We start from the raw sequence: 12420 nt of genomic DNA, 5'->3' as shown, positions 1-12420 counted from the left end.
ACTGTAGTGTGAAGACTAGAAAGGGGGAATTGGAGCCAGATTGTAGAAGGTCTTGAGTGCCAAATTAAGGAGTTTGCACTTTATCCTTTGGTCAAGAGAGGGCTACTAAAATTTTCTGAGAAGGGAGTGACAAGATCAGACCTAAGTATTGGGAATTCCATTAAGATCAATTCAACTTAATAAGCATTTATAAAGTATTTGCTATCTCTGTGTCAAGCACTATGTGAGGCACTGGGGATACAAAGACAAACTGTTCCCAGCCTTCAAGAAGCTGGTGTTCTGTTGGGAAGTCTATAGGTAAACACAGTGGCTATGGTCCTGGGCTAGGAGGATGGAGTGTCTGAGTATCCTGCCTCAGTCATTTACTAGTTATGTAAAACTGGGCAAATTACTTAACCTCCCTCAGCTTCAGTTTCCTCTACCCTGTTTCACCTTGTTCCACTCAGTTTCCTTATATGTAAAATGGGTTGTTGTGAGGATCAAATAAGACAAATATGAAAAATTGATGTACTTTGCAAACCTTAAGGTGCCATATAAATGTTTGCTCTTTGTGACCCAATTTGGCATTATCTTGGCAGGGATACTGGAGTAGTTTGCCCTTTCCTTCCCCAGGCTTCCCCATTTGGAGTTTTCTTAGTAAAGACACCAGAGTGGTTTGCCATTTCCTTCTCCAGTTCATTTTTAGAGATGAGGAAACTGAGGCAGAGTTAAGTGACTTGACCAGGGTCCTACAGCTAGTACCTGAGACCAGATTTGAACTTAGGTCTTCCTAACTCCAGGCCTGACACTCTATCCACTGCACCACCTAGTTGCCCCCTCAAAATAGAAATTATCTATAAAGTACCAAGTAATTTGGAATCAAGTAGGTAAAGCAGTAACAGCTTGGTGGATGAGGAAAGGCAGTGTCTGTAAATGATGACAGTTGAGCCAAGCCATGAAGGGAGTTAGGGAGGAGGAAGAGAAGAAAAACATTTCAGGTACACTGCCTGTGCAAAGGGGAGATGGGGTGTCCTGTATAGGGAATAAGTGAGGAGATCATTTTGTCTGGAATGTAGCATACAATGAGGGCGAGTGATGTGAAATCAGCTTAAGCGGAGAGGTTGGAGCCAGGTGGGAAAGGCTTTTAAGTGCCAAACTGAGAAAGGAACAAGATTAAATTGAGGGGCAGCTAGGTGGTGCAGTGGATAAAGCACTGGCCCTGGATTCAGGAGGACCTGAGTTCAAATCCGGCCACAGATACTTGACACTCACTAGCTGTGTGACCCTGGGCAAGTCACTTAACCCCAATTGCCTCACAAAAAAAAAAAAAGATTAAATTGGCAGTTTTGTGAAGAAAAGGAAAAGAGAGGGGGAAAGACTGGGGTTAGAGAAGCCATAGGATCATAGATTGAGAACTGGAAGGGAGCTAAGGGATCATCTGAGCCAATCCCCTGATTTATAGATGAAACTGATGCCTAGAGAAGTGACTTGCTCAACAAGGTCACCACCAGGAGGCCATAATTCATTCAATTCATTCAGCAAACATTTATTAAACACCTGCTATGTGCCAGGCACTGTGCTAAGCTCTGGGGATACAGGAGGAGGAGTTTAGTCAATTTTCAGTCTCATCCAACTCTACATGACCCCAACTGGGGTTTTCTTGGCAAAGATACTATACTATTTTGCCAATTCCTTCTCCAGCTCATTTTACATATGAGGAAACTGAGGCAAACAGGGTTAAGTGACTTGTCCAGGGTCACACAACTACTGAGTATCTAAGGCCAGATTTGAAGTCAGGAAGATGAATCTTCCTTATTCCAGGCCCAGAACTCTTTCTACTGCATCACCCAGCTGGGGATACAAAAAGAGGCAAAAAACAGTCCCTGATCCACAAAAATTTAGAGGCTAATGGGATGATAATGATAATCCAAAAAAGAGAGGAGATTCACATAAATTCAATAGGCATTTATCAAGCACTGGCCAGATGCAAAGCACCATGGGAGGCACTAGAAATACAAAGACAAAAGTGGGGGGAAAAAACCAGTCCCTGCCCTTGAGGATCTTAACACCTACTGTTCTAGTAATGACAGAGCTGTGGTATCCAGAATAACAGAAGCCATCACTCCCTGCCTTGACACTAACAAGCTACAGAACACCCCAAGATCATGAGGGGGCTTCGAACCAGGGGAAGTGTAAAGTCATGGAAGGAGACCTGGGTGGGAATCCCAACTCAAATTTCCTTGCTGTGTGAGCATGAGGAAGTCACTTTGACTTCTCTGATGCTCAATTTTCTCAACTGTAAAGTGGGATTAATAACAACCTGAATCTTAAAAGGAGAAGACAAGGAAGTAATGGATGAAAAGTGTTTCAAGTATGTATGTAATGGATGTAAACTTTAAAGTGCTGTATGAATATCAGTTATTGTTCCTGATTGTGATCATCATGTGCTGATTGTCTCAGGCAGTGCATGGTGTTCTTGGCCAAATGGCACAGACAAAGGGGGCAGCTAGGTGGCACAGTGGATAAAGCACTGGCCCTGGAGTCAGGAGGACCTGAGTTCAAATCCAACCTCAGACACTTGACATTTACTAGCTGTGTGACCCTGGGCAAGTCACTTAACCCTCATTGCCCTGCAAAAAAAAACCAAAAACAAAACAAATGGCACAGACATACCCACCCGCCTCTGTAAGAGCTGCATTGTTTGTATTTCTACCATTGCCACAGAAAGGGGCTCCAAAGAACACAGAGCTATAGTAACAGTTAGCCTAGGAGCTACAGAAGAATGCTTTGGTCACCAAAGGCTGAAAATCCCTGGCTAAGGCAGCACTTAGTGGCAGCATCCTGATCCCCAGGCTTTTGTGCTGGTCAGGTTGGGAACTTCCTTGGGTTTCTGTCTCCAGTTCAAATTGTTTATGTAATGAAGGACTAGCCAATGATGGCCCTAGAGCATGGTCCATATGGTCTGCATGGTATCCATCCACAGGGAGGTTTGGTAAGCCTGCTTCTGGAAATGCATGATGTAGGGGCCTTTCCCTCTCCCACTTTGGGGCATGCACTAGCATCTTCACTATGGTTCCTGTTGCCTTACTGTGTAGTCTTTTAGTTGGCTGTTAAGTCAGTACTGCACATGCACACCGAAGGTTCCAACAGACAAAACAGATCTCTTTCTGTGGTGGCTTCTTAGTGAAGAGAAAGAAATACTGTGAGCTGCTGGGTAAGAGGACTCTCCCAGACAATTAGAAGACTGAACAGACCAGAATGATTTATAACTATTTGAGCTTTCAAGAGTTGGAAGAGCCACTATAGGTCCTGCAATGGGAATTGACAAAACAGTTGATGCTAGTGAGGAACCAGTATTGAGGAGAGACTAGCTTGACCTAGCCCAACAGTGAATCAGTCCAGCAGCCAAAAATACTGTGTCCTGCAAGCAAGGGAGCAACTTGTCCACTGGTGATGCCACCCCCCAAAACTCAAATTGGAGGTGGGGAATTATAGTAGTAAACACTTTGTGCTTGAGTCTACTCTTTCCAGGGGCTGAAGTAGTAGAGAAGACTCCCCATTTGTTTGTCCTTTGTCCTTTTAAAAAATTATTTATTTAGAATTTTCTCCAAGTTACATGTAAAAAATCCAAATTTTTTCACATTGATCTTTTAAAACTTTGTGTTCCAAATTTTCTTCCTTCCTCCCTCCTCACCCCTCCCTAAGAAATCAAGCAATAAGTTATACATGTGCAGTCACGCAAAACATCTTCACATTAGTCAGGTTGGGAAAGAAAACAGACAAAATAACTTTAGAAAGACGAACTAACAAATAAAATTATACTTCAATCTGTATTTAGATACCATCAGTTCTATTGTCGTTGTTCTTGAAGTCCTGTGAACTGGACTTAGGTGAGGGAGGGCTAAGCAAAGTCACCAGCCTCACTCTCTCCTCCAGAACCATCTGGGTCCAGTGGCAAGATATATATCAGAACAACTGGAGATGGCTCCGGATGTAGTGGGAGACCTTAACCTTTTTAAGTTAAGTTCTTTCCCAGGTCTAAGTTTGCCTGAGACGATGCCCATTCAGTGATTAAAGCTAGGTAAGAAGTGAGACAAGAATGGCCTCCTTTACCTAGTCAAAACTACTAGATAAATGAATGAAGGAAGGAAACAAAGAAAGAAAGAAAAAGAAAGGAAGGAAGGAAGAAGAAAGAAAGAGAGAAAGGAAGGAAGAAAGAAGGAAAGAAAGGAAGGGGAAAAGGAAGAAAGAAAGAAAGAAGGAAAGAAAGAAAGAAAGAAAGAAATGAATGAAGGAAGGAAGGAAACAAAGAAAGAAAGAAAAAGAAAGGAAGGAAGGAAGAAGAAAGAAAGAGAGAAAGGAAGGAAGAAAGAAAGAAAGAAAGAAAGAAAGAAAGAAAGAAAGAAAGAAAGAAAGAAAGAAAGAAAGAAAGAAAGAAAGAAAGAAAGAAAGAAAGAAAGAAAGAAAAGTTTGGGAGGTGAAGGCTTTCAGGGTTTTTCTGGCCAAAACAGAAGCTATTGCTATTTACCCTCACTCTGATCCATTAAGAGACCAAACTATGGCCAATGAGGCTTGGTCTGGGACCTATTGTTCTAGTTATATTTTCTCAGTAAAAGCTAATAGATGTTAATTGATTAAATTGATTGAATAATCAATTAATTGATTAATAAAGCTCCATAAAATCCCTCTGTAAAAACTAATAGATGTTACGTGATTAATTGATACTGAGTAGAGATCAACTATTGAGCATCTGAGTATCAGGCCTAGAGTCAGGAAGACCTGAGTTCAAATCTGATCTCAGAGGGCAGCTGGGTAGTACAGTGGATAAAGCACCAGCCCATTGCTCCACAAAAAAAAAAAAAAAAAAAAAAAGAGTGGAGACAAATTTGGTCTCAGATACTTACTAGCTGGGTGACCCTTGTCAAATCACTTAATCCTCTTTGCCTCAGTTTCCTCATCTGTAAAAATGAGCTAGACAAGAAAATAGCAAGCCACTGCAGTATCTTTGACAAGAAAACCCCAGTGGAATCATGAGTCAGACACCACTGAAACAACTGAACGACAACAACAAAGATCAATTAGTCAAAATAGGGAGATAGTAACTGGTTGATTGCTATTGGGGGAAACACACTGGATTGTGGCTCATGAATGATAATACTAGAGAAACCTTCTAAGCCCTTAGGGCTGCTGTAGTGAGCAGTTGCACTCTGAGAAACCAATTAGGGGCAGCTAGGTGACACAGTGGAGGAGTCAGGAGTACCTGAGTTCAAATCCGGCCTCAGACACTTAACATGTACTAGCTGTGTGACCCTGGGCAAGTCACTTAACCCCAATTGCCTCACTAAAAAAAGAAAAAAAAAAGAAACCAATTAGATATTCTGAATGTGGGTTGGGAGCATGAGCCCTCGAGCACATATGTGACATTTAAGCAGAACTGTTGACTCCAACTAGGGAAAGAGTCCACAGTGAAAAATGTCAGTTATTTCCAGACCCTGAATCAGGATTGGCCATAGAATACCCCATCTCTGGTAAAATAATCTTTAGAGGGTTTGTCTACACCTACTTGGAATGAATTAGCCCAAGCAGGCAAAACTACTAGCCTGTCTACATTTATCTGACAATGTGTATACTTCAAGTCTGATATCTGGGCATGGCCAGCCTTGTAACAGCCTGGCACTAGCCTAGCCTATGTGCTATGAGCCAGTTACACAATTCAAGGCAACTCAGAAGGCACCCTACCTAGCCTACCTTCTCCATCAAATCATGGGTTTCCATCCAGGCAAGGAGTCAACCATGAATCACTTGCCTGCCACCACAATCTAGAAGCTATGCCTCCACTCACCCACCATTCCCGTTGACTATTCATTTCATTGCCTATCTCTTTCTGACTCTAAGAATTGAACTGGCAGATGTCGTGGACCCCACCTATGGTGAATTTAGCAGCCTCTGAAAACTTTTTGACTTAGAGTTAGCCTCCAAGATGGTGAGTGTCTCAGAGATCCTGTGCCACCCCAGTGTTCATCATTTGGGTTTTTGAAGCTGTGATTTCATTGGTGTTGAGCAGTGATGTCAAACTCAAATAGAAATGGGACCACTAATCCACGCATAAAGATTCATGGGCTGCATAATGACTTAATTTTTAAATATGCTATATATGTTTTATTACATACTTATTTAATTTGTTAAGTATTTCCCAATTGCATTTTAATCAGCTTCAAGGCACTGGTAGTGTTGGTGCATGAGGCCCACAGGCCATGTTTGACACCTCTTATGTAAGGGGTTCCTGAGTTTTGGCAATTCTTCTACAATTTACAGTTTTAGAACTGGGCACTAATAAGTTAGATGACTTCCTTAGTATCTCCCAACCAGTATATTTCAGAGTCAGGACTTGAACTCAGGTCCTCCTGACTTCAAGACGGGTTCCCTATCCACTCAATAATGGGGTGGCATACCTCTTACTCCACTGGCAGTTGCAGAAATTGACAGGTATAAACTCTAGTCTGAATCAGTGACCCAAGAGACTAAGCCTTTATGGGTTTATGAGAAGAACATAGAGATACTTAGCCCAAATATAACAAATTCCCCATTCATCCCTGTAGTCCTGGGGTGGGTGGACTTAGATAGCAAAATTCAGTCATTGTATGGGCTCTGGGAAGGTTATCATTTTCCACTCCCAACATTTACAAACTGTACTCATTTCCAACTACAGTCTCCAGCCTGATCCTGTTCCTCCTCAGGACCAAGACTACCAGGATATCCTTGTTTGGGTCAAGGCTCTTAGTGCCATAAAAGCTTAATACTGGGCAGTTGGAGCTACTCACTGACCAGCCAGAGAGGATGGGCCTGTGAAAATTCATGGACAACTGGAACAATGGATCTGGCCCACCACTTCCCCATCAGACCCCCCTTGCCATTCATGAAAAAGAAAAGTAGAAAGTGTATCCTCAACTCTTAACATTGACCAGATCTGGTAGAGGTGGTGATAGTCTATGTGGCTCAGTGAATAGAATGCTAGGCCTGTAGTTAGGAAGACCTGAGTTAAAATTTGGCCTCAGATACTTAACTAGTTGTCTGATCTTGGGCAAATCACTTAAGCTCTATTGGTTATGGCTTTGTTTCTTTTTTTTGGTGGGGGGGGAAGCGGGGTAATGAAGATTAAGTGACTTGCCCAGGGTCACACAGCTAGTAAGTGTCAAGTGTCTAAGGTCAGATCTGAACTCAGGTCCTCCTGAATCCAGGGTCAGTGCTCTATCCATTGTGCCACCTAGCTGGCCCTGTTATGGCTTTCTCAATTGTAAAATGGGGATACTTATAGCTCTTCCCTCCCAGGTTTGTTGTAAGGATAGAATGAGATAATATTTATAAAGTGCTCAGCACATAGTAGGAGCTATATAAATACTAGCTCTCCTCCTCCTCTGCCACCGCTGCCACTGCCACCACCACTACATTGGATTTCCAGGATCAAGGGAAAACAATCTGTTTGGCATTCAAAAGGGGGAGAAATAGAAGATGGCCATTCTGGGGCCACTGTGGTATGTATGCATTTTCTGCCATGCTATTTGGGTTGTATAATACCCTGGCCATTTTTTTTTTTTTAGTGAGGCAATTGGGGTTAAGTGACTTGCCCAGGGTCACACAGCTAGTAAGTGTTAAGTGTCTGAGGCTGGATTTGAACTCAGGTACTCCTGAATCCAGGGCCTGTGCTCTATCCACTGTGCCACCTAGCTGCCCCTACCCTGGCCATTTTTAGAGATTCATGAATCTGATTTTTCTATACCTGGTGATTTAGTTCATGTAGCACCTCTTCTGTGAAGCATGCTCACTTCCCCAATTTGCATTAGCACTGGCAGGTTGAGTCCTTACAAGGGCAAAGTCTACCTAGAGTTCTTGGGGTAAACTTGTAAATGACTATTCCTAACATTGTAGCTCATGAGCCCACACCATGTGCTTCCTATTAACAATTGGCCAGTAGATTCAGTCCTTAGCAAAGGCATTTACTCAAATGGTAATACTATGAACAGTAGTTATAAAATATTTCCTTTCCAAAACCTGGGGCACATTCTCCCACAAATACAAAGAGTCCATTGCGGGAAAAGTGGGCAGAAACAGTACAGTGGTAGTAAGGCAAATGTGTAGGGAAAACACATGGATGAGTCAACTCTGGAATGTCCTTTGTTCAGAGAGTTCTCACTAACTTCATTTTCAGTGTGAGCATTTACACTTCAGAAATTGGCAAACACTACAAATCAGGACTGTATTGTTTTGTGGCTTGACTGGTCTTAAGAAAATGATGAAGAAAATGTGAATAATGCAAACAAAACTTAAAAGGGTATAGGGATGGGGCAGCTAGGTGGTGCAGTGGATAGAGCACTGGCCCTGGATTCAGGAGGACCTGAGTTCAAATCTGGCCTCAGACACTTAACAATTACTAGCTGTGTGACCCTAGGCAAGTCACAACCCCAATTGCCTCACACACACAAAAAAAGGGTATAGGGAGTACTTTGGGGGGAGTTAAACATTTACCAGCACACCTGTGAGTAGGTTACACCCTACCTCAATGAAACACCTAATTGTGCCCCCTTTAGTACTAAGTGAAATGGCTTGCCTCTGGGAAAGCTGGCCCTGGAGATCTTCAGGGTCTCGATGGAAGTCAGCAAGGTTGTGAAGGATTCATGCCCGGGAGGACTATGACTAGGTGAACTAAGGTCCCTTCTGTTTATAAATTTGTGATTATATATTTATAGACCATCTATAAACTGTCATTCTTTGTACCATCTGCACATTTTCCCCCCTGCCACTATCACTGTGGAAGGGCATTTTCCCTCTTTTTTCCTGGATTGCCATGGCCAAAGAATTCATCCCCAATAAGCCAGCCTAGGGGTGAAGAACTCCTCCAAGCTTAGCTGGGCCAGTTTTTGGAAAGTAGACTGCCATCCAGACCCAATCTGAAGTCTTTTCAATAGAATAGAACTTGGGGCAGCTAGATGGCGCAGTGGATAGAGCAGCCGCCCTGGATTCAGGAGTACCTGAGTTCAAATCCGGCTTCAGACACTTAATACTTACTAGCTGTGTGTGACCCTGGGCAAGTCACTTAACCCCAATTGCCTCACTAAAAAAAAAAAAAATAGAATAGAACTTGCCAGAGCTTGTGCCTTAGATGTGTTGTTCGGTTGGGTCTGACTATTCATGACCCTCTATGGGATTTTCTTGGCAAAGGTGCTGGAGTGGTTTGCCATTACCTTCTCCAGAGTATTAAGGCAAACAGAAGTTAAGTAACTTGCCCAGAGTTACAGAGCTAGTGAGTGTCTGAGGGCGTATTTGAATCCGGGTCTTCTTCCTGACTCCAGTCCACCCTCTATCTACCTCCAAGGCGAACAGGTTAAGCGACTTGCCCAGACTCACATAGCTAGTAAGTGTCTGAGGCCCGATTTGAACTCAGAAACATGAGTCTTTCTGACTCCAGGCCCAGCTGCTCAATCCACTGAACCATCTAGCCTTTGATTATACAAGGTCAGACGCTACCTCGATAGGCATCAGAGAAATACCTAAACCTGAAGTTCAATTAAATTCGACGATCTAGATCTTCTATTAGGTGCCGGGGATTGTGCTAGGTTCTGGGAATGCAAAACAAAACAAAACAAAAATTAGTCCATGTCCTCAAGGAAATTAGGTTCTTTTGTGGGGAACATGAACCCAAATCAATACAAAATAACTTCAGAGGATGAGGGGGTCACTAAGAGCAAGGCCTCTTGGAGGAGGTGACACTGGAGCTGAGCCTGACGCGGGGCTAGGGGTTCCCAGGGAGGGAACAGGGTGAGGACAGAGAGCATTCCAGGGCCCGGGCACAGCCTGCGCAAATGGACAGAGGAGGGGGACAGAGGAGGGGGACAGAGGAGGGAGACAGAATGTCCCGGGAAGGGAATAGCAAGGAGACCAGTATGACCGGAAATTACAAGAGTACGTGAGAGGAGCGATGTGTAATCAAGCTGGAAAGATAGGTTGGAGCCAGATTAAATGCCAGAGGAGTCTGAAAACCTAAGTACCCAGCCAGAGCTTCCAGAAGGGAAGCTACTAAACACCTGGAGGCGAAGTTAAAGAGGAAGCACCAACCAGTCCCACGGCCAGAAAGAATGAGAACCTCTCCCTGCCCGCCAATAGGAAGCTCAATAAACACTTCGAATCCCAGCAACTCAGAGAGGGGAGGGGCCCCAAGGGGGCGGTGCGGGCAGACACCCGATCCCAAAGGGCCTGGTGTGCAAAGGGAGGGTTTTGTACCCTTACCTACTTGGGGCTGGGACTGAAGGGGTGGGGGTGGGGAGGTCGGGGCGGAACCACGACGGGGCAGGATTGGGCCTGGACTGAGGACTGGGGCCCGGGTTGGGGCTGGGCCAGGGCCTGGGCATGAGGGGTGGGGAGAGGGCTGGAACTAAGGGGCGGGGAGAGGATTTGGACTGGGACTGGGAGGTGTGGGGCTGGGTGGGGCCGGCTCTATTACTAGGTTAGGGTTTGGGGCTGCGACAGCGACTGAGACTGAGGGGTGACCCTGGGACTGGGTGAAAGGTCCAGAACTCCTAGCACTTAGATAAGGGGTGCCGCCAGCCTTGGGGTCCAGTGATATTTGGGATTTTAATATCTACGCTTCGGGTTGCAGCTTTCTTTGGAGCAGCACGGGAGACTCAAGGCTCTAGGTAAAGTCCTGGAAAGCTAGGCTTGCAGGATTCCCAGACCTCCTAACCCGGGACACATTCTCCTTCGCTCCCAAGGCTCCAATTTGGGGACCGATTTTGGCCCATATTCAACCTGCCAGTTTCCCAAAGCAGTGTGGCTTTTGGAACCGGGCCTCTCCTCGAAGTGCTAGCCACCCCTAGGGACGCAGGGGCACATGGGCTCTAGGTCTGCTGGAGGATTTGCTCAGTGATGAGGCCCGATATTCCTTCAGCAGTTGGAAAATCGATAAACATTTATTAGATGTCTACTTTGTGCTCATCGATGAATACAAATAAGAGAAAGTCCCTGTCCGCAAGGAGTTTACAATCCATTGGGGAGGGGGGTAAGCCTACATACAAAAGGAGGTTGAGAAATAGTGTGAGTAGGAAACAAAAACAAAAACACACACAAAAAAAGAAAAAGTGTTTGTGTGTGTGTGTGTGTGTGTGTGTGAGAGAGAGAGAGAGAGAGAGAGAGAGAGAGAGAGAGAGAGAGAGAGAGAGAGAACTGGGAGTAGTAGCGCTGAGCTGCTGATAGAAATGGAAAATCACCTGGAAAATAATCAGTAAATATCTCCAGCTACTACTGGAAATACAAAAAGAGGCAAAAGACAGTTCCTGCCCTCAAGGAGATGATACTGTAATGGGGGAGACAACATGCAACAAATATATACAAACAGGGGCAGCTAGGTGGCGCAGTGGATAAGCACCGGCCCTGGAGTCAGGAGTACCTGAGTTCAAATCCGGCCTCAGACACTTAACACTTACTAGCTGTGTGACCCTGGGCAAGTCACTTAACCCCAATTGCCTGACCTAAAAAAAAAAACCAAAAAAATATATATATACAAACAAACTATACAGGATAAAGAGGAAATAATTAACAATGGGAAGGCAGTTGAAGTAAGAAGGGAAGCTTCCCTGTAGGAGGTAGGATTTTCCTTGGAACTTAAAGGAAGCCTGGGAGGTCAGTAGTTGGAGTGAAGGAGGAAGAGTATTCCAGGCTTGGGGTTCAGCAAGAAAAAAAATCCCGGAGCGAAGAGATAAAGTATCTTGTTCATGAAATAACCAGGAGGCCAGTGTCACTGTTGTACGTGTTGGGGAGTAAAAGGGAGGCTGGGTTATGAAGGACTTTAAATGACAAGCAAAGCATTATATATTTAATCCCTGTGGGGATAGGAAACTTCACTGGAGTTTATTGAATAGGGAGTAACAGTCAGATTTTAGCTTGAGGAAAATCACTTTGGTAGTTAAGTGGAGGATGAGATGGGGTGGGGAGAGACTTGAGGAAGGCAGACTATTGCAATAGGCTGTGTGAAGTGAGTGGGGCAATGTCAAAGGAGAGAGGGGGGATATTAGAGAGGCTGCAAAGGTGAAATTGACAGGCCCAAGCAACAGATTGTGTATGGAGAGGGAGGGGCGACGAGGTGAGAAGTGAGGAGGGGAGGATAAATTCTAGGTGGTGAACCTGAAGTACTGGCAGATTTGTGTTGCCCTCTACTGTAAAAGAGAAGGTAGCGGAGGCGAAGAGTTTAAGGCAGGCTTTGGGAGGAGTTTACTGCTCCATCCTCCAGACCTCCAGTTGGGGGGGAGGGGGGGGAGGCACCTGAAGGCGTCAAGAAGGTGTAGAGTATCGGAAACGGAGTCCATCTGCATGATGGTGAGATTTTTGGTGATCTGCTTATCCTGGGAGATAAGCATTAGGGTTGAAACCAAGCTGGGCTGCTGCTGCTCAATC

This window comes from Dromiciops gliroides, chromosome 1, assembly GCF_019393635.1.
Source record: "Dromiciops gliroides isolate mDroGli1 chromosome 1, mDroGli1.pri, whole genome shotgun sequence".
Classification (NCBI taxonomy): domain Eukaryota; kingdom Metazoa; phylum Chordata; class Mammalia; order Microbiotheria; family Microbiotheriidae; genus Dromiciops; species Dromiciops gliroides.
Note: the sequence above shows the minus strand (reverse complement) of the source record.